We start from the raw sequence: 23,268 nt of genomic DNA, 5'->3' as shown, positions 1-23,268 counted from the left end.
TCTCAACCACGCTCTTTTTATTTCCATACATCTCTCTTACCCTTACATTATTTACTTGATCAAACCACCTCACACCACATATTGTCCTCAAACATCTCATTTCCAGCACATCCACACTCCTGGGCACAAGTCTATCCATAGCCCATGCCTCACAACCATACAACATTGTTGGAACAACTATATATATTATTATTTATATTTTATTTTGCTTTGCCGCTGTCTCCCGCGTTTGCGAGGTAGCGCAAGGAAACAGACGAAAGAAATGGCCCAACTCACCCCCATACACATGTATATACACACATGTCCACACACGCAAATATACATACCTATACATCTCAATGTACACATACATATACTCACACAGACACATACATATATATATATACCCATGCACACAATTCACACAGTCTGCCCGTACTCATTCCCATCGCCAGCCCACCACACATGGAATACCATCCCCCTCCCCCCTCAAGTGTGCGGGGTAGCACTAGGAAAAGACAACAAAGGCCTCATTCGTTCACACTCAGTCTCTAGCTGTCATGCAATAATGCCTGAAACCACAACTCCCTTTCCACATCCAGGCCCCACACAACTTTCCATGGTTTACCCCAGACGCTTCACATGCCCTGATTCAATCCATTGACAGCACGTCGACCCCGGTATACCACATCGATCCAATTCACTCTATTCCTTGCCCTCCTTTCACCCTCCTGCATGTTCAGGCCCCGATCACACAAAATCTTTTTCACTCCATCTTTCCACCTCCAATTTGGTCTCCCTCTTCTCCTCGTTCCCTCCACCTCCGACACATATATCCTCTTGGTCAATCTTTCCTCACTCATTCTCTCCATGTGCCCAAACCATTTCAAAACACCCTCTTCTGCTCTCTCAACCACGCTCTTTTTATTTCCACACATCTCTCTTACCCTTACGTTACTTACTCGATCAAACCACCTCACACCACTCATTGTCCTCAAACATCTCATTTCCAGCACATCCATCCTCCTGCGCACAACTCTATCCATAGCCCACGCCTCGCAACCATACAACATTGTTGGAACCACTATTCCTTCAAACATACTCATTTTTGCTTTCCGAGATAATGTTCTCGACTTCCACACATTCTTCAAGGCTCCCAGAATTTTCGCCCCCTCCCCCACCCTATGATCCACTTCCGCTTCCATGGTTCCATCCGCTGCCAGATCCACTCCCAGATATCTAAAACACTTCACTTCCTCCAGTTTTTCTCCATTCAAACTCACCTCCCAATTGACTTGACCCTCAACCCTACTGTACCTAATAACCTTGCTCTTATTCACATTTACTCTTAACTTTCTTCTTTCACACACTTTACCAAACTCAGTCACCAGCTTCTGCAGTTTCTCACATGAATCAGCCACCAGCGCTGTATCATCAGCGAACAACAACTGACTCACTTCCCAAGCTCTCTCATCCTCAACAGACTTCATACTTGCCCCTCTTTCCAAAACTCTTGCATTCACCTCCCTAACAACCCCATCCATAAACAAATTAAACAACCATGGAGACATCACACACCCCTGCCGCAAACCTACATTCACTGAGAACCAATCACTTTCCTCTCTTCCTACACGTACACATGCCTTACATCCTCGATAAAAACTTTTCACTGCTTCTAACAACTTGCCTCCCACACCATATATTCTTAATACCTTCCACAGAGCATCTCTATCAACTCTATCATATGCCTTCTCCAGATCCATAAATGCTACATACAAATCCATTTGCTTTTCTAAGTATTTCTCACATACATTCTTCAAAGCAAACACCTGATCCACACATCCTCTACCACTTCTGAAACCACACTGCTCTTCCCCAATCTGATGCTCTGTACATGCTTTCACCCTCTCAATCAATACCCTCCCATATAATTTACCAGGAATACTCAACAAACTTATACCTCTGTAATTTGAGCACTCACTCTTATCCCCTTTGCCTTTGTACAATGGCAGTATGCACGCATTCCGCCAATCCTCAGGCACCTCACCTTGAGTCATACATACATTAAATAACCTTACCAACCAGTCAACAATACAGTCACCCCCTTTTTTAATAAATTCCACTGCAATACCATCCAAACCTGCTGCCTTGCCGGCTTTCATCTTCCGCAAAGCTTTTACTACCTCTTCTCTGTTTACCAAATCATTTTCCCTAACCCTCTCACTTTGCACACCACCTCGACCAAAACACCCTATATCTGCCACTCTATCATCAAACACATTCAACAAACCTTCAAAATACTCACTCCATCTCCTTCTCACATCACCACTACTTGTTATCACCTCCCCATTTGCGCCCTTCACTGAAGTTCCCATTTGCTCCCTTGTCTTACGCACTTTATTTACCTCCTTCCAGAACATCTTTTTATTCTCCCTAAAATTTAATGATACTCTCTCACCCCAACTCTCATTTGCCCTTTTTTTCACCTCTTGCACCTTTCTCTTGACCTCCTGTCTCTTTCTTTTATATATATATATATATATATATATATATATGGTGATAAGGAAGGTGAAATAAGGGAGAGAGTAGTACAGGGTTGAATAGTCAATGGGTCCCTTAAGAGAATAATGAAGGATAGAGGTGTTGGTAAGGCTATTTAATGTACGTATGATTCATGGTAATGTGCCTGAGGATTGGCGGAATGCTTGCATAGTGCCATTGTACAAAGGCAAAGGGGATAAGAGTGAGTGCTCAAATTACAGAGGTATAAGTTTGTTGAGTATTCCTGGTAAATTATATGGGAGGGTATTGATTGAGAGGGTGAAGGCATGTACAGAGCATCAGATTGGGGAAGAGCAGTGTGGTTTCAGAAGTGGTAGAGGATGTGTGGATCAGGTGTTTGCTTTGAAGAATGTATGTGAGAAATACTTAGAAAAGCAAATGGATTTGTATGTAGCATTTATGGATCTGGAGAAGGCATATGATAGAGTTGATAGAGATGCTCTGTGGAAGGTATTAAGAATATATGGTGTGGGAGGCTAGTTGTTAGAAGCAGTGAAAAGTTTTTATCGAGGATGTAAGGCATGTGTACATGTAGGAAGAGAGGAAAGTGATTGGTTCTCAGTGAATGTAGGTTTGCAGCAGGGGTGTGTGATGTCTCCATGGTTGTTTAATTTGTTTATGGATGGGGTTGTTTGGGAGGTGAATGCAAGAGTTTTGGAAAGAGGGGCAAGTATGAAGTCTGTTGTGGATGAGAGAGCTTGGGAAGTGAGTCAGTTGTTGTTCGCTGATGATACAGCGCTGGTGGCTGATTCATGTGAGAAACTGCAGAAGCTGGTGACTGAGTTTGGTAAAGTGTGTGAAAGAAGAAAGTTAAGAGTAAATGTGAATAAGAGCAAGGTTATTAGGTACAGTAGGGTTGAGGGTCAAGTCAGTTGGGAGGTAAGTTTGAATGGAGAAAAACTGGAGGAAGTAAACTGTTTTAGATATCTGGGAGTGGATCTGGCAGCAGATGGAACCATGGAAGCGGAAGTGAATCATAGGGTGGGGGAGGGGGCGAGAATCCTGGAAGCCTTGAAGAATGTGTGGAAGTCGAGAACATTATCTCGGAAAGCAAAAATGGGTATGTTTGAAGGAATAGTGGTTCCAACAATGTTGTATGGTTGCGAGGCATGGGCTATGGATAGAGTTGTGCGCAGGAGGGTGGATGTGCTGGAAATGAGATGTTTGAGGACAATGTGTGGTGTGAGGTGGTTTGATCGAGTAAGTAATGTAAGGCTAAGAGAGATGTGTGGAAATAAAAAGAGCGTGGTTGAGAGAGCAGAAGAGGGTGTTTTGAAATGGTTATGGCACATGGAGAGAATGAGTGAGGAAAGATTGACCAAGAGGATATATGTGTCGGAGGTGGAGGGAACGAGGAGAAGTGGGAGACCAAATTGGAGGTGGAAAGATGGAATGAAAAAGATTTTGAGTGATCGGGGCCTGAACATGCAGGAGGGTGAAAGGGGGGCAAGGAATAGAGTGAATTGGATCGATGTGGTATACCGGGGTTGACATGCTGTCAGTGGATTGAATCAGGGCATGTGAAGCGTCTGGGGTAAACCATGGAAAGTTGTGTGGGGCCTGGACGTGGAAAGGGAGCTGTGGTTTTGGGCATAATTGCATGACAGCTAGAGACTGAGTGTGAACGAACGGGGCCTTTGTTGTCTTTTCCTAGTGCTACCTCGCACACATGAGGGGGGAGGGGGATGGTATTCCATGTGTGGCGAGGTGGCGATGGGAATGAATAAAGGCAGAAAGTGTGAATTGTGTGCATGGGTATATATGTATGTGTCTGTGTGTGTATATATATGTGTACATTGAGATGTATAGGTATGTATATTTGCGTATGTGGACGTGTATGTATGTACATTGTGTGTGGGGGTGGGTTGGGCCATTTCTTTCGTCTGTTTCCTTGCGCTACCTCGCAAACGCGGGAGACAGCGACAAAGCAAAATAAAAAATAATATAAAAAATAATATATATATATATATATATATCCCTGGGGATTGGGGAGAAAGAATACTTCCCATGCATTCCTCACATGTCATCAAAGGCGACTAAAGGGGACAGGAGCAGGGGGCTAGAAACCCTCCCCTCCTTGTATTTTAACTTTCTAAAAGGGAAAACAGAAGGAGTCATGCGGGGAGTGCTCATCCTCCCGAAGGCTCAGATTGGGGTGTTTAAATGTGTGTGGATGTAACCAAGATGAGATTAAAGGAGAGATAGGTAGTATGTTTGAGGAAAGGAACCTGGATGGTTTGGCTCTGAGTGAAACGAAGCACAAGGGTAAAGGGTAAGAGTGGTTTGGGAATGTCTTGGGAGTAAAGTCAGGGGTTAGTGAGAGGACAAGAGCAAGGGAAGGAGTAGCACTACTCCTAAAACAGGAGTGGTGGGAGTATGTGATAGAGTGTAAGAAAGTAAATTCTAAATTGATATGGGTAAAACTGAAAGTTGATGGAGAGAGATGGGTGATTATTGGTGCATATGCACCTGGGCATGAGAAGAAAGTTCTTGTGAGGCAAGTGTTTTGGGAGCAGCTGAATGAGTGTGTTAGTGGTTTTGATGCACGAGACGGGGTTATAGTGATGGGTGATTTGAATGCAAAGGTGAGTAATGTGGCAGTTGAGGGAATAATTGGTATACATGGGGTGTTCAGTGGTGTAAATGGAAATGGTGAAGAGCTTGTAGATTTATGCGCTGAAAAAGGACTGGTGATTGGGAATACCTGGTTTAAAAAGCGAGATATACATAAGTATACGTATGTAAGTAGGAGAGATGGCCAGAGAGCGTTATTGGATTACGTGTTAATTGATAGGCATGTGAAAGAGAGACTTTTGGATGTTAATGAGCTGAGAGGTGCAAGTGGAGGGATGTCTGATCATTATCTTGTGGAGGCAAAAGTGAAGATTTGTAGGGGTTTTCAGAAAAGAAGAGAGAATGTTGGGGTGAAGAGAGTGATGAGAGTAAGTGAGCTTGGGAAGGAGACTTGTGTGAGGAAGTACCATGAGAGACTGAGTACAGAATGGAAAAAAGTGAGAACAAAGGAGGTAAGGGGACTGGGGGAGGAATGGGATGTATTTAGGGAAGCAGTTATGGCTTGCGCAAAAGATGCTTGTGGCATGAGAAGCATGGGAGGTGGGTTGATTAGAAAGGGTAGTGAGTGGTGGGATGAAGAAGTAAGATTATTAGTGAAAGAGAAGAGAGAGGTATTTGGACGATTTTTGCAGGGAAAAAAAATGCAAATGAGTGGGAGATGTATAAAAGAAAGAGGCAGGAGGTCAAGAGAAAGGTGCAAGTGGTGAAAAAGAGGGCAAGTGAGAGTTGGGGTGAGAGATTATCATTAAATTTTAGGGAGAATAAAAAGATGTTTTGAAAGGAGGTAAATAAAGTGCGTAAGACAAGGGAGCAAATGGGAACTTCAGTGAAGGGGGCTAATTGGAAGGCGATAACAAGTAGTGGTGATGTGAGGAGATGGAGTGAGTATTTTGAAGGTTTGTTGAATGTGTTTGATGATAGAGTGGCAGATATAGGATGTTTTGGTATAGGTGGTGTGCAAAGTGAGAGGGTTAGGGAGAATGATTTGGTAAACAGAGAAGAGGTAGTAAAAGCTTGGTGAAAGATGAAAGCCAGCAAGGGAGCGGGTTTGGATGGTATTGCAGTGGAATTTATTAAAAAAGGGGGTGACTGTATTGTTGACTGGTTGGTAAGGTTATTTAATGTATGTATGATTCATGGTGAGGTGCCTGACGATTGGCGGAATGCTTGCATAGTGCCATTGTACAAAGGCAAAGGGGATAAGAGTGAGTGCTCAAATTACAGAGGTATAAGTTTGTTGAGTATTCCTGGTAAATTATATGGGAGGGTATTGATTGAGAGGGTGAAGGCATGTACAGAGCATCAGATTGGGGAAGAGCAGTGTGGTTTCAGAAGTGGTAGAGGATGTGTGGATCAGGTGTTTGCTTTGAAGAATGTATGTGAGAAATACTTAGAAAAGCAAATGGATTTGTATGTAGCATTTATGGATCTGGAGAAGGCATATGATAGAGTTGATAGAGATGCTCTGTGGAAGGTATTAAGAATATATGGTGTGGGAGGCTAGTTGTTAGAAGCAGTGAAAAGTTTTTATCAAGGATGTAAGGTATGTGTGCATGTAGGAAGAGAGGAAAGTGATTGGTTCTCAGTGAATGTAGGTTTGCGGCAGGGGTGTGTGATGTCTCCATGGTTGTTTAATTTGTTTATGGATGTGGTTGTTAGGGAGGTGAATGCAAGAGTTTTGGAAAGAGGGGCAAGTATGAAGTCTGTTGTGGATGAGAGAGCTTGGGAAGTGAGTCAGTTGTTGTTCACTGATGATACAGCGCTGGTGGCTGATTCATGTGAGAAACTGCAGAAGCTGGTGACTGAGTTTGGTAAAGTGTGTGAAAGAAGAAAGTTGAGAGTAAATGTGAATAAGAGCATGGTTATTAGGTACAGTAGGGTTGAGGGTCAAGTCAATTGGGAGGTGAGTTTGAATGGAGAAAAGCTGGAGGAAGGTAAGTGTTTTAGATATCTGGGAGTGGATTTGGCAGTGGATGGAACCATGGAAGCGGAAGTGAATCATAGGGTGGGGGAGGGGGCAAAAATTCTGGGAGCCTTGAAGAATGTGTGGAAGTCGAGAACATTATTTCGGAAAGCAAAAATGGGTATGTTTAAAGGAATAGTGGTTCCAGCAATGTTGTATGGTTGCAAGGCGTGGGCTATGGATAGAGTTGTGCGCAGGAGGGTGGATGTGCTGGAAATGAGATGTTTGAGGACAATATGTGGTGTCAGGTGGGTTGATCGAGTAAGTAATGTAAGGGTTAGAAGGATGTGTGGTAATAAAAAGAGTGTGGTTGAGAGAGCAGAAGAGGGTGTTTTAAAATGGTTTGGTCACATGGAGAGAATGAGTGAGGAAAGATTTTCAAAGAGGATATATGTGTCAGAGGTGGAGGGAACGAGGAGAAGTGGGAGACCAAATTGGAGGTGGAAAGATGATAGTGAAAAAGATTTTGAGTGATCGAGCCCTGAACATCCAGGAGGGTGAAAGGTGTGCAAAGAATAGAGTGAATTGGAACGATGTGGTATACTGGGGTCGACGTGCTGTCAATGAGTTGAACCAGGGCATGTGAAGTGTCTGGGGTAAACCATGGAAAGTTCTGTGGGGCCTGGATGTGGAAAGGGAGCTGTGGTTTCGGTGCATTATTACATGATAGCTAGAGACTGAGTGTGAACAAATGGGGCCTTTGTTGTCTTTCCTAGCACTACCTTGCACACATGAGGGGGGAGAGGGTTGGTTATTCCATGGGTGGCGAGGCGATGGGAATGAATAAAGGCAGACAGTATGAATCGTGTACATGTGTATATATGTATATGTCTGTGTGTGTGTATATATATTTATACATTGAGATGTATAGGTATGTATATTTGCGTGTGTGGACGTGTACATTGTATATACATGTGTATGTGGGTGGGTTGGGCCATTCTTTCGTCTGTTTCCTTGCGCTATCTCGCTAGCACGGGAGACAGCGACAAAGCAAAATAAATAAATAAATAAGATTGAAAATGTATTGGTATGTATATATGCGTGTGTGGACATGTATTTTTGTAGGCCAGTAGTGTGAATGATGCGGAGATGTATAAAAAAAAGATGCATGAGGTCAAGAGAAAGGTGCAAGCGGTGAAAAAGAGGGCAAATAAGAGTTGGGGTGAGAGAGTATCATTAAATTTTTGGAAGAATAAAAAGATGTCTTGGAAGGAGGTAAATAAAGTGCATAAGACAAGAAAACAAATGGGAACATCGGTGATGGGGGCTAATGGGGAGGGAATAACAAGTAGTGGTGAAGTGAGAAGGAGATGGAGTGAGTATTTTGAAGGTTTGTTGAATGTGTTAGATGATAGAGTGGCAGATATAGGACGTTTTGGTCGAGGTGGTGTGCGAAGTGAGAGGGTCAGGGAGATTGGTTTGGAGAGAAGAGGTAGTGAAAGTTTTGTGGAAGATGAAAGCCGGCAAGGTGGTGGGTTTGGATAGTATTGCAGTGAAATTCATTAAAAAAAGGGGGTGCCTGTGTTATTGACTGATAGGTAAGGATATTCAGTGTATGTATGGCTCATGGTGAGGTGCCTGAGGATTGGCGGAATGCATGCATAGTGCCATTGTATAAAGGCAAAGGGGATAAGGGTGAGTGTTCAAATTACAGAGGTATAAGTCTTTTGAGTATTCCTGGGAAATTATATGGGAGGGTATTGATTGAGAGGGTGAAGGCATGTACAGAGCATCTGATTGGGGAAGAGCTGTGTGGTTTCAGTAGTGATAGAGGATGTGTGATCAGTTGTCTGCCTCAAAGAATGTATGTGAGAAATACTTAGAAAAGCAAATGGATTTGTATGTAGCATATGAGAAAGCATATGATAGAGTGAATAGAGATGCTTTGTAGAAGGTATTAAGAGTATATGGTGTGGAAAGTAAGTTGCTAGAAGCACAATGAAAAGTTTTTTTCAAGGATGTAAGACATGTGTATGGGTAGGAAGAGAGAAAAGTGATTGGTTCTCAGTGAATGTCAGTTTGCAGCAGGGGTGTGTGATATCTCCGTTGGTTTAATTTGTTTATGGATGGAGTTGTTAGGGAGGTGAATGCAAGAGTTTTGGAGAGAGGGGCAAGTATGAAGTCTGTTGCGGATGAGAGGGCTTGGGAAGTGAGTCAGTTGTTGTTCACTGATGATACAGTGCTGGTGGCTGATTTGGTTGAGAAACTGCAGAAGTTGGTGACTGAGTTTGGTAAAGTGTGTGAAAGAATAAAGTTGAGAGTAAATGTGAATAAGAGCAAGGTTGTTAGGTTCAGTAGGGTTGAGGGACAAGTTGATTGGGAGGTAAGTTTGAATGGAGAAAAACTGGAGGAAGTGAAGTGTTTTAGATATCTGGGAGTGGATTTGGCAGCAGATGGAACCATGGAAGCAGAAGTGAGTCACAGGGTGGGGAAGGGGATGAAGGTTCTGGGAGAGTTGAAGAATGTGTGGAAGGCAAGAATGTTATCTCAGAGAACAAAAATGGGTATGTTTGAAGGAATAGTGGTTTCAACAATGTTATATGGTTGTGAGGTGTGGGGTATAGATAGGGTTATGCAGAGGAGGGTGGATGTGTTGGATATGAAATGTTTGGGGACAACATGTGGTGTGAGGTGGTTTGATCGAGTAAGTAATGAAAGGGTTAGAGAGATGTGTGGCAATAAAAAGAGTGTGGTTGAGAGAGCAGATGACGATGTATTGCAATGGTTTGGTCACACGGAGAGAATGAGTGAGGATATATGAGGATATATGTGTCAGAGGTGAAGGGAACAAGGAGAAGTGGGAGACCAAATTGGAGGTGGAAGGATGGAATGAAAAAGCTTTTGAGCAATCTGGGTCTGAACATGCATGAGGGTGAAAGGCATGCAAGGAATAGAATGAATTGGAATGAAATGGTATATCAGGGTTGATGTGATATCAATAGACTGAACCAAAGCATATGAAGCGTTTGGGGTAAACCATGGAAAGTTTTATGGGGCCTGGATGTGGAAAGGGAGCTATGGTTTCGGTGCATTACACATGACAGCTAGAGACCGAGTGTGAACGAATGTGGCCTTTGTTTTCTTTTCCTAGCGCTACCTCGCATGCACACGGGGGGAGGGAGTGCCATTTTCATGTGTGGCGGGGTGTTGATGGGAATGGATGAAGGCAGCAAGTATGGATATGTACTTGTGTATATATTCCTGAGTCCACGGGGAAAAATGAAACACGAAAAATTCCCAAGTGCATTTTTGTGTAATAATCACATCATCAGGGGAGACACAAGAGAGAAATATAACAGTCAGTTGATATACATCGAAGAGACGAAGCTAGGAAGCCATTTGGTAAACATCTGATTGTCCAAAACATTGTGTATATATGTATATGTCTGTGTATGTATATGTATGTATACGTTGAAATATACAGGTATGTACATGTGCGTGTGAGGACGTTTATGCATATACATGTGTATGTGGGTGGGTTGAGCCATTCTTTTGTCTGTTTCCTTGCGCTACCTTGCTAATGCGGGAGACAGCGACTAAGTATAATAAGAAAATTAATAATAATGTATATCAAAAAGCCATGGTGACATCATACAGCCCTGCCTCACACCTACATGTAGCCCAAAACTTTTTCTCAGCTCTCCCTCCATTCTTACACACTCATCTGCTTCTCTATAGAAGGCTTTTAGACCATCCAACAGTTTTCACCCTTTACCACGTATCCTTGATACATCCCTCAAAGCATTCCACTTGACTTTGTCATATGCTCTCTCAGGATACATAAAAGCTGCATATAACTTCTTACCTTTTGCTAAATACTTTTCCACAGTCATCTTTATTACAAAAATCTGATCTGCACACCCCCTACCCTTCCTAAGACCCTCTTGCTGTTCTTTCATTCTGCATTCTGTCACTTCCATCACTCTGTCAATTTATATTCTTGCATGCACTTTTCCTCGTATACTTAACATACTTATTCCCCTATGATTGCTACATACATCCTTTGCACCTTTTCCCTTGAATAAAGGAACAACAATATCTATCTGTCTATCTATATCTCTGATGCCCATTCCCTGCAGGAATTTTCATCAAGGGGGTGACTATGGCAAAAGAGTCTCCAGTTATCCTTGTCCTTGCATGCCTCCATTGCATACACTTCCTCATGCATTCTTCCACCATTTCTCTCCCTCATGTACTCTTCCAGTATGTTTCCCCATGTCACAAGTGGTCTTCTCTCACCAATCCCTTTAATTTTACACCACGTAAAATCCATTTTGCAGTCTTTCCACATGCCCAAACCACCTCAAAGTATTTTGTTTCACCCATTCTACTAGTCCACAATTCATTGCTTTTGCATTCCCTGCCATACCACCTCTCTCAAACACCCCTTTCATTTCTTTCTTCATTCCACCTAGTCATAACACATGATCCTTTCAAACAGCTCATTTCCACAGCCTGGATTATGGGCCTCTGTGACTTATTCTGTGCTTATGTTTTAGCTATATAGCTCTCATCACTTCCATGCCTAGTCCTCTACCCTCCATTATTCTGTTAAGGGACTTAACAACTCTTCTACCCTGTACTATTCTCTCCCTTATGTCTCCTGTTATATCATGAAACTTACCCCAAGTCAGCTCCTAGATACTTAAATTCTCTCACCTCTTCCAGTCTTTCTTCTGCCATATCCAAAACATAGTTAGTACACTTTTTTCTTTCATTCTACATGGTGTTGCAAATGCTACACTTTCACTGTTTCCTTGGTTTCCTTGCAAACACCTTTACTTTAATTTTTCTTGCATTTAATATGCTTAGAAATATAGAATTGTCCATGTAATTTAGTGATGTGATAATTTGCTTAGTTATAAAATTGTCCATGTAATTTAGTGATGTAGTCAAAATGTACTTGCCTCAGAATGGTATGATCAAGCCTTGTTTACTGTAATGCATTTTATAGTTCTCTTAAAATAGGTAACTGTGGTTAGCAAAGCAACAAATCAAGACATATACTTTAAACATGTCAATATTTCAGTCATCCTTACTTTTTCCCCTCTCTATTTCTCTCATCAGACTAACTGCTTACAACGCTACAAGTACTGCTGAGGAAATATCAGCTAGAGTACAAGAAAGTCATTAACAATTGGCAGGTTTCCAAACTTGGAGCAGTCACAAATTTCCAGTAATAAATTCACAGGGAAACTTCACATATAATTGCAAACCTTTGACAGCTTCTGATTGGTCGTGATCCAGAGCTGACGAATGGCAGGTTTGCTTTCTACATCAAGCGGACAACCTGCAGTAGCTAATTGACTGGACTGCCAACAGATCTCAGGTCGCACAACTGTGTGCAGGTCATCAAGAGCCAGGCAGTGATAAAACCTCTGAGGGAAATGAAGTCCACAGTGTTGTGATCAACTCTTATTTCCCTCTTACGTTCTTTGGCTTTTGTTGCTACAGGAAATAAGCATTATACTATCTAGTCATGTAACTTAGAACACATGTGCCATCTGCACAATAAAAAGTCTTGGAAAGGTTTCATTTGTGATCTGATGATTGGTGGATGATGAAGCTGTACTTCTGACTGCTTAAGTGTTACCATCTTATCATCCAAGGTCCAACTTCCTCATTGTGATTCCTCCATTTATCAAATACTTATACCAGCCTGGAGTTGACCCATACTAGATCACATCTTTGGCATCCCTTACAAAACAACAGTTAGCCTACTTCTAATATAAAAGAAAATACCTGTCCTTTCTTCTGCCATATTACCTTGGGAATTTCTGAAAAGGATTTTTCATATCAAAGTGGTTTGCATTTTGGATGAAAAAGTCCTACACTTGGCTCCTTTATCAGCTGAAAATGTATGGAAACAAATGGAGTCCCAGGCATCCTGCCTCATTTTGTAGCTAATTGCACACCAAACTGTGTTGACATGTTATAGATGGCAAATGAAGATTTTACTGTTGTGTAATTGTATAGTTAGTGTTGGAAGATTGTTGTTATTTTGTAATATACCCCAGATTTAGAGCATAAACTCTAAGAATTTCATTGTCACAAATGAAATACTTCTAAGAATGTTTACATTATATTATGGTTACTAAAGTCTGAGTCAATGAAACATTGTGCTGTAGTTTTCAAGATGTGTGGTACACACCAATATCTAGACTCAAGATGTGCACTGTACACCAATATCTAGACTCTAGATGAGCACCGTATACCAGTATTAAGACTCAGGATGTGTGCTATACACCAATATCTAGAAAAAAGATGTGCACTTTACACCAATATCTAGCTATACACAAATATCTAGGCTCAAGATATGCAATTACACCACTATCTCTACTGAAGATGTGCACTGTACACCAGTATCTAGACTCAGGATGTACACTGTCCACCAGTATCTAGACTAACATAGAGGTCCAAATGGCTTCAAGTCAGTAAGTGTAAACAAAATGGAAGATTGAGGTATATGTCCATAAGTTTATGTATTTCATTTGTTAATGGTCAGAGATACAGCATGACGTCTTTAGATCTCTGACCTTCATTTATCAATGGTCAGTGATACAGTACTCAATGATTTGGAAGTAGTGAATGTAAGTGTGAAGTCAAGGCCTGTTTCACTGGTGCAGCAGACTGGTGTGTGGGTTATGTACCTCCACCTATGTAGTGTGTGAGGGAAAGGAAACTACACATAGGTATCATCAGACCATAAACCTTATCACAGCTCTAATGCTTCATATTTAAGTGTGATATTAAGCTTTGTATGAATCTCTTACTGTAATAAGTTTCAATAGCATAAGATAAATTGGCCCATTTTTAGTGTCTATGCCTGATAGTCTTATTATATATACAGAGTGTCACACATGTATGGGCTGCCTGGTATCATACCCATGTAGGTTTAAATCCTTGTCTTTGCAGCCAGTTCACAGTCCAACCAGATGTTAATTTTCTGCTAGGAGCTAGTCAGTAAAATATGTACTTGGCATAGGCTGGGATATGTGTGTATGCATACAAACAAGGGAGTTAAGACATGGTACTAAAATACTTACAAGATTAAGAGATGGGACAATATACAAGTGTAAGATTCTTGTCCCATAACACACAAATAGTAATTAGACAATTACAAAATGTAAACACACACACACACAAAGAGAAGGGAATTGAAACACTGCCTGAATTAAGAGAAATAAGCTGCACTGAGGAGCAGGGGCCTGTAAATTTCTTTTTCATATAAAAGAAAAGAGTAAGGTGAGACCAGTTCACAACCTGATCATGACATCAGTTTCATGTACTTCACAAGGAAAAATTCTTCATAAGAAGCAATGGAAGAACAGGAAGAAGCTATATAAGAGGCTTGTGAGGAAGGATGAAGTAGTTTATTATCATTAGGTGAAGGATTATCAGAATAAACTTAGTAACGAGATGGTGAATGGTAGGAGTACACAAGATTTTAAAAAGCTGTATAACAATAGAGAAATTTCAAGAGATGGGACCCCAAAATTGTAGAGCACCCTCCTCATACTGTACAAAGACACAATTAAACACATGTACACCCACTAATAACTAGAGGTCACTTGTAATAAAAAAATGTCAACAATTTTGCAAATGATCTCATTACATTTGAACACAGTACTTCAAGAAAATTTAGAGAAGTTTGTCTCATGCATGTTTAATGAGTGTCATAGATGTGTTGTTCCCTTATCTCTAACTGAGGTTTTGAGATTTGTTGGTGTCCCTTCCTCAGATCTAGGCTGTGTTCTTAGTCATCAAATCAGCGAGTGTTTCTGTCAGTTCTCTATCACAGATATTCTATACACATCTTAATGCCAAAATACCAGGAAGTGTTTTTGTTTGCCCCTTGGTACCATGACACCAAGGGGTATTGTTGCTTGCTCTGATTCCATTAGATCAGGAGGCACTCTTTCCTTCACCATAAGACAAGGGGTGGTATCCTATATCCTCTACCACCATGATATCAATGGAAGGTATTGACAGCTCTAACTTCCATGTCACCAGGAAGCAGGATTACCTAACCTCTGCAGACACGCAACTAGAGGGTTGTGCTTCTCTGTGCATTATACCACAGGATGGTGTTATTTGATTCTTGCTATCATGAATCCAAAAGTTGTTGATGCTTGCTTCATGCTAAGAATAAGCAAGAAGGTGGTGTTGCCACATCCCTGCGACCATGAAGGAAAAGGGTAGTGTTGCTTGATCTTATTTCCATAAAACTGAAAGGTGCTGCGGTCTGCTCCTTTCTAACAATAAATGAGAAGGTAATGTTGCCACATCCCTACCACCATTACGCCAAAGGGTGGTGTTGCTTGGTCCATGGCACAATATCAAATGTGACAAACTGGTGCTTTTTTTGCTGCTATAACTGACAATCTCCTATACAACTACTCCAGTAGGACCATTTCACTTGGTATTTTCTGTGGTTGAAAGAGTTAAGTTACAACTTTACACATGGATGGGCCACAAAGAATCAGCTGGTAGGCTGCAAGTGGCCCTTGAATCATATTTTTCCCATCCTTGGTCTAGTTCCTGCCATCATGAAGCCACATCTTGTTAGCTTGTGGCATGTTTTCTGTTACCTTCAACATGCATTCATTTGTTAGAATTAGCTATGTCTGTCTGGGCACCTCACTGTTGATACCTGGTCAAGGCAGTGGTTTATATTTCAGAAAAAAGAAATACAATAGCTCTGACAGTACACACAGGCCTAGATATACTAGCCTGTTAATGCACTTTGGCATATACAACAAAGCCTGTTAATGCACTTTGGCATATACAACAAAGCCTGACAATGCAAATGGATTATATGCAAAACACCGGTGAAATGTCAACATATATATGTCATAAAAAGAGGAAAATCAATGTTAAGAGTGCTCTAAAAATGAATTTCCACATTTGTTTCAATTTTCCCCTCATTAGCGAGGTATCACCACAAACAGATTGAAAAATCAACTTATTAGCTTGCATAGAAATTATAAATATATATTTTTTCATACATATTCGCCATTTCCCACATTAGCTATGTAGCATTAAGAACAGAGGACTCAGCCTAAGAGGGAATATCCTCACTTGGCCGCCTTCTCTGTTTCTTTTTTGTGGAAAAGTAAAAAAAGGAGGGGTGGATTTCCAGCACACCAATCCCTCCACTTTTAGTTGCCTTCTACAACACAAAGGGAGTACATGGGAAATATTCTTTATCCCCTATCCCCAGGCTCAGATTCGGGTGTCTAAATGTGTGTGGGTGCAACCAAGATGAGAAAAAAAGGAGAGATACAAAGTATGTTTGAGGAAAGGAACCTGGATGTTTTGGCTCTGAGTGAAATAAAGCTCAAGGGTAAAGGGGAAGAGTGGTTTGGGAATGTCTTAGGATTAAAGTCAGGAGTTAGTGAGAGAACAAGAGCAAAGGAAGGAGTAGCACTCCTCCTGAAGCAGTTGTGGGAATATGTGATGAATATGTGGTTAAGTGCCTGAGGATGGGCGATTGCGTGCATAGTGCTATTGTACAGAGGCAAGGGGGATAATGGTGAGTGTTCAAATTACAGAGGCATAAGTTTGTTGAGTATTCGTGGGAAAGAGAGAGGTATTTAGGGAAGCAGTCATGGTTTGTGCAAATTATGCCTGTGGCATGAGAAAGGTTGGAGGTGGGCAGATTAGAAAGGGTAGTGAGTGGTGGTATGAAGTAAGATTGTTAATGAAAGAGAAGAGAGAGGCATTTGGACGATTTTTGCAAGGAAATAGTGCAAATGACTGGGAGATGTATAAAAGAAAGAGGCAGGAAGTCAAGAGAAAGGTGTAAGAGGTGAAAAAAAAGGGCAAATGAGAGTTTGGGTGAGAGAGTATCAATGAATTTTAGGGAGAATAAAAAGATGTTTTTCAGAACAAATGGGGACATCGGTGAAGGGGGCTAATGGGGAGGTAACAACAAGTAGTGGTGAAGTGAGAAGGAGATGGAGTGAGTATTTTCAAGGTTTGTTGAATGTGTTTGATGATAGAGTGATAGATATAGGGTGTTTTGGTCGAGGTAGTGTGCGAAGTGAAAGGGTCAGGGAGAATGATTTGGTAAACAAAGAAGAGAAGTGGGAGACCAAATTGGAGGTGGCAGGATTGAGTGAAAAAGATTTTGAGCGCTAGAAAAAGACAACAAAGGCCACATTCGTTCACACTCAATCTCTAGCTGTTATGTAATAATGCACTGAAACCACAGCTCCCTTTCCACATCCAGGCCCCACAAAACTTCACATGGTCTACCCCAGACACTTCACATGCCCTGGTTCAATCCACTGAAAGCACGTCGACCCTGGTATACCACATCATTCCAATTCACTCTATTTCTTGCACGCCTTTTACCCTCGTGCATGTTTAGGCCCTGATTGCTCAAAATCTTTTTCACTCCATCCTTCCACCTCCAATTTGGTCTCCCACTTCTCCTCGTTCCCTCCACCTCTGACACATACATCCTCTTTGTCAGTCTTTCCTCATTCATTCTCTTCATGTGACTAAACCATTTCAAAAGAACCTCTTCTGCTCTCTCAACCACACTCTTTTTATTACCACTCATCTCTCTTACCCTTTCATTTCTTACTCGATCAAACCACCTCATACCACAAATTGTCCTCAAACATTTCATTTCCAACACATCCGCCCTCCTCCGCACAACTCTATCTATAGTCCATGCCCCGCAACCATATAACATTGTTGGAACCACCATACCTTCAAACATACCCATTTTTGCTTTCTGAGATTATGTTCTCGCCTTCAACACCTTTTTCAATGCTCCCAGTACTTTTGCCCCCTCCCCCACCCTGCGACTCACTTCCGCTTCCATGGTTCCATCCACTGCCAAATCCACTCCCAGATATCTAAAACTCTTCACTTCCTCTAGTTTTTCTCCATTCAGACTTACCTCCCAACTGACTTGTCCCTCAACCCTACTGTACCTAATAACCTTGCTCTTATTCACATTTACTTTCAGCTTTCTTCTTTCACACACTTTACCAAACTCAGTCACCAGCTTCTGCAGTTTCTCACCCAAATCAGCAAACAACAACTGACTCACTTCCCAAGCCCTCTCATCCACAACAGACTGCATACTTGCCCCTCTCTCCAAAACTCTTGCATTCACCTCCCTAACAACCACATCCATAAACAAATTAAACAACCATGGAGACATCACGCACCCCTGCCGCAAACCGACATTCACTGAGGACCAATCACTTTCCTCTCTTCCTACTTGTACACATGCCTTACATCTTCGATAAAAACTTTTCACTGCTTCTAACAACTTGCCTCCCACACCATATATTCTTAATACCTTCCACTGAGCATCTCTATCAACTCTTATCATATGCCTTCTCCAGGTCCGTAAATGCTCCATACAAATCCATTTGCTTTTCTAAGTATTTCTCACATACATTCTTCAAAGCAAACACCTGATCCACACATCCTCTACCACTTCTGAAACCACACTGCTCTTCCCCAATCTGATGCTCTGTACATGCTTTCACCCTCTCAATCAATACCCTCCCATATATTTCCCAGGAATACTCAACAAACTTATACCTCTGTAACTTGAGCATTCACCTTTATCCCCTTTGATTTTGTACAATGGCACTATGCATGCATTCCACCAATCCTCAGGCACCTCTCCATGAGTTATACATACATTAAATATCCTTACCAACCAGTCAGCAACACAGTCACCCTCTTTTTTAATATATTTCACTGCAGTATCATCCAAACCCGCTGCCTTGCTGGCTTTCATCTGCAAAGTTTTTACTACCTATTCTCTGTTTACCAAATCATTCTCCCCAACCCTCTCACTTTGCATACCACCTCGACCAAAACACCCTTTATCTGCCACTCTATCATCAAACACATTCAACAAACCTTCAAAATACTCACTCCATCTCCTTCTCAGATCACCACTACTTGTTATCACCTCCCCATTAGCCCCCTTCATTGATGTTCCCTTTTGTTCCCTTGTCTTACGCACTTTATTTACCTCTTTCCTAAACATCTTTTTATTCTCTCTAAAATTTACTGATACTCTGTCACCCTAACTCTCATTTGCCCTCTTTTTCACCTCTTGCACCTTTCTCTTGACCTCCTGCCTCTTTCTTTTATACATCTCCCAATCATTTGCATTATTTCCCTGCAAAAATCATCCAAATGCCTCTCTCTTCTCATTCACTAATAATCTTACTTCTTCATCCTACCACCCACTACCATTTCTAATCTGTCCACCTCCCACGCTTCTCATGCCACAAGCATCTTTTGTGCAAGCCATCACTGCTTCCCTAAATACATCCCATTCCTCCCCCACTCCCCTTACCTCCTTACTTCTCATCTTTTTCCATTCTGTACTTTGTCTGTCCTGGTACTTCCTCACACAAATCTCCTTCCCAAGCTCACTCACTCTCACCATTCTCTTCACCCAACATTCTCTCTTCTTTTCTGAAAACCTCTACAAATCTTCACCATTACCTCCACAAGATAATGATCAGACATCCCTCCAGTTGCACCTCTCAGCACATTAACATCCAAAACTCTCTCTCTCTCTCTCTCTCTCTCTCTCTCTCTCTCTCTCTCTCTCTCTCTCTATATATATATATATATATATATATATATATATATATTATTTATTTTATTTATATTCTATTTTGCTTTGTTGCTGTCTCCCGCGTTTGTGAGGTAGTGCAAGGAAACAGACGAAAGAAAATGGCCCAACCCACCCCCATACACATGTATATACATACACGTCCACACATGCAAATATACATACCTATATATCTCAATGTACACATACATATACACACACAGACACATACATAAATACCCATGCACACAATTCACACTGTCTGCCCCTATTCATTCCCATCGCCACCTTGCCACACATGGAATACCATCCCCCTCCCCCCTCATGTGTGCGAGGTAGCGCTAGGAAAAGACAACAAAGGCCCCATTCGTTCACACTCAGTCCGTAGCTGTCATGCAATAATGCCTGAAACCACAGCTCCCTTTCCACATCCAGGCCCCACACAACTTTCCATGGTTTACCCCAGACGCTTCACATGCCCTGATTCAATCCACTGACAGCACGTCAACCCCGGTATACCACATCGATCCAATTCACTCTATTCCTTGCCCGCCTTTCACCCTCCTGCATGTTCATGCCCCGATCACTCAAAATCTTTTTCACTCCATCTTTCCTCCTCCAATTTGGTCTCCCACTTCTCCTCGTTCCCTCCACCTCCGACACATATATCCTCTTGGTCAATCTTTCCTCACTCATTCTCTCCATGTGCCAAAACCATTTCAAAACACCCTCTTCTGCTCTCTCAACCATGCTCTTTTTATTTCCACACATCTCTCTTACCCTTACATTACTTACTCGATCAAACCACCTCACACCACACATTGTCCTCAAACATCTCATTTCTAGCACATCCACCCTCCTGCGCACAACTCTATCCATACCCCACGCCTCACAACCATACAACATTGTTGGAACCACTATTCCTTCAAACATACCCATTTTTGCTTTCCGAGATATATATGTTTTTTTTTTTTTTTTTTTGCTTTGTCGCTGTCTCCCGCGTTTGCGAGGTAGCGCAAGGAAACAGACAAAAGAAATGGCCCAACCCACCCCCATACACATGTATATACATACGTCCACACACGCAAATATACATACCTACACAGCTTTCCATGGTTTACCCCAGACGCTTCACATGCCTTGATTCAATCCACTGACAGCACGTCAACCCCGGTATACCACATCGCTCCAATTCACTCTATTCCTTGCCCTCCTTTCACCCTCCTGCATGTTCAGGCCCCGATCAGACAAAATCTTTTTCACTCCATCTTTCCACCTCCAATTTGGTCTCCCTCTTCTCCTCGTTCCCTCCACCTCCGACACATATATCCTCTTGGTCAATCTTTCCTCACTCATTCTCTCCATGTGCCCACACCATTTCAAAACACCCTCTTCTGCTCTCTCAACCACGCTCTTTTTATTTCCACACATCTCTCTTACCCTTATGTTACTTACTCGATCAAACCACCTCACACCACACATTGTCCTCAAACATCTCATTTCCAGCACATCCATCCTCCTGCGCACAACTCTATCCATAGCCCACGCCTCGCAACCATACAACATTGTTGGAACCACTATTCCTTCAAACATACCCATTTTTGCTTTCCGAGATAATGTTCTCGACTTCCACACATTCTTCAAGGCTCCCAGAATTTTCGCCCCCTCCCCCACCCTATGATCCACTTCCGCTTCCATGGTTCCATCCGCTGCCAGATCCACTCCCAGATATCTAAAACACTTCACTTCCTCCAGTTTTTCTCCAGTCAAACTCATCTCCCAATTGACTTGACCCTCAACCCTACTGTACCTAATAACCTTGCTCTTATTCACATTTACTTTTAACTTTCTTCTTTCACACACTTTACCAAACTCAGTCACCAGCTTCTGCAGTTTCTCACATGAATCAGCCACCAGCGCTGTATCATCAGCGAACAACAACTGACTCACTTCCCAAGCTCTCTCATCCCCAACAGACTTCATACTTGCCCCTCTTTCCAAAACTCTTGCATTCACCTCCCTAACAACCCCATCCATAAACAAATTAAACAACCATGGAGACATCACACACCCCTGCCGCAAACCTACATTCACTGAGAACCAATCACTTTCCTCTCTTCCTACACGTACACATGCCTTACATCCTTGATAAAAACATTTCACTGCTTCTAACAACTTGCCTCCCACACCATATATTCTTAATACCTTCCACAGAGCATCTCTATCAACTCTATCATATGCCTTCTCCAGATCCATAAATGCTACATACAAATCCATTTGCTTTTCTAAGTATTTCTCACATACATTCTTCAAAGCAAACACCTGATCCACACATCCTCTACCACTTCTGAAACCACACTGCTCTTCCCCAATCTGATGCTCTGTACATGCCTTCACCCTCTCAATCAATACCCTCCCATATAATTTACCAGGAATACTCAACAAACTTATACCTCTGTAATTTGAGCACTCACTCTTATCCCCTTTGCCTTTGTACATATATATCTCTATCAACTCTATCATATGCCTTCTCCAGATCCATAAATGCTACATACAAATCCATTTGCTTTTCTAAGTATTTCTCACATACATTCTTCAAAGCAAACACCTGATCCACACATCCTCTACCACTTCTGAAACCACACTGCTCTTCCCCAATCTGATGCTCTGTACATGCCTTCACCCTCTCAATCAATCAATACCCTCCCATATAATTTACCAGGAATACTCAACAAACTTATACCTCTGTAATTTGAGTACTCACTCTTATCCCCTTTGCCTTTGTACATATATATATATATATATATTATTTTTTTTTTTTTATACTTTGTCGCTGTCTCCCGCGTTTGCGAGGTAGCGCAAGGAAACAGACGAAAGAAATGGCCCAACCCCCCCCCCCATACACATGTATATACATAAGTCCACACACGCAAATATACATACCTACACAGCTTTCCATGGTTTACCCCAGACGCTTCACATGCCTTGATTTAATCCACTGACAGCACGTCAACCCCGGTATACCACATCGCTCCAATTCACTCTATTCCTTGCCCTCCTTTCACCCTCCTGCATGTTCAGGCCCCGATCACACAAAATCTTTTTCACTCCATCTTTCCACCTCCAATTTGGTCTCCCTCTTCTCCTCGTTCCCTCCACCTCCGACACATATATCCTCTTGGTCAATCTTTCCTCACTCATTCTCTCCATGTGCCCAAACCACTTCAAAACACCCTCTTCTGCTCTCTCAACCACGCTCTTTTTATTTCCACACATCTCTCTTACCCTTACGTTACTCACTCGATCAAACCACCTCACACCACACATTGTCCTCAAACATCTCATTTCCAGCACATCCATCCTCCTGCGCACAACTCTATCCATAGCCCACGCCTCGCAACCATACAACATTGTTGGAACCACTATTCCTTCAAACAAACCCATTTTTGCTTTCCGAGATAATGTTCTCAACTTCCACACATTCTTCAAGGCCCCCAGAATTTTCGCCCCCTCCCCCACCCTATGATCCACTTCCGCTTCCATGGTTCCATCCGCTGCCAGATCCACTCCCAGATATCTAAAA

General features: G+C 42.0%; 1 protein-coding gene across 4 annotated transcripts in view; it reads left to right on the top strand.

The window, feature by feature from the left end:
• Window positions 1-21,729, top strand: part of LOC139746270 (uncharacterized) — a 99,393-nt gene extending 77,664 nt beyond the window's left edge. For all 4 annotated transcript variants that reach the window (XM_071657353.1, XM_071657343.1, XM_071657334.1 and 1 more), the window contains one exon: window positions 12,146-21,729. The gene's annotated coding sequence lies outside the window, so the exon portion shown is untranslated. The remainder of the gene's footprint in view (window positions 1-12,145) is intronic.
• The last annotated feature ends 1,539 nt before the right edge of the window (window positions 21,730-23,268 follow it).

Source organism: Panulirus ornatus, chromosome 4 (genome assembly GCF_036320965.1).
Source record: "Panulirus ornatus isolate Po-2019 chromosome 4, ASM3632096v1, whole genome shotgun sequence".
Lineage (NCBI taxonomy): Eukaryota > Metazoa > Arthropoda > Malacostraca > Decapoda > Palinuridae > Panulirus > Panulirus ornatus.
Note: the sequence above shows the minus strand (reverse complement) of the source record. Positions and strands in the feature narration are given on the sequence as shown.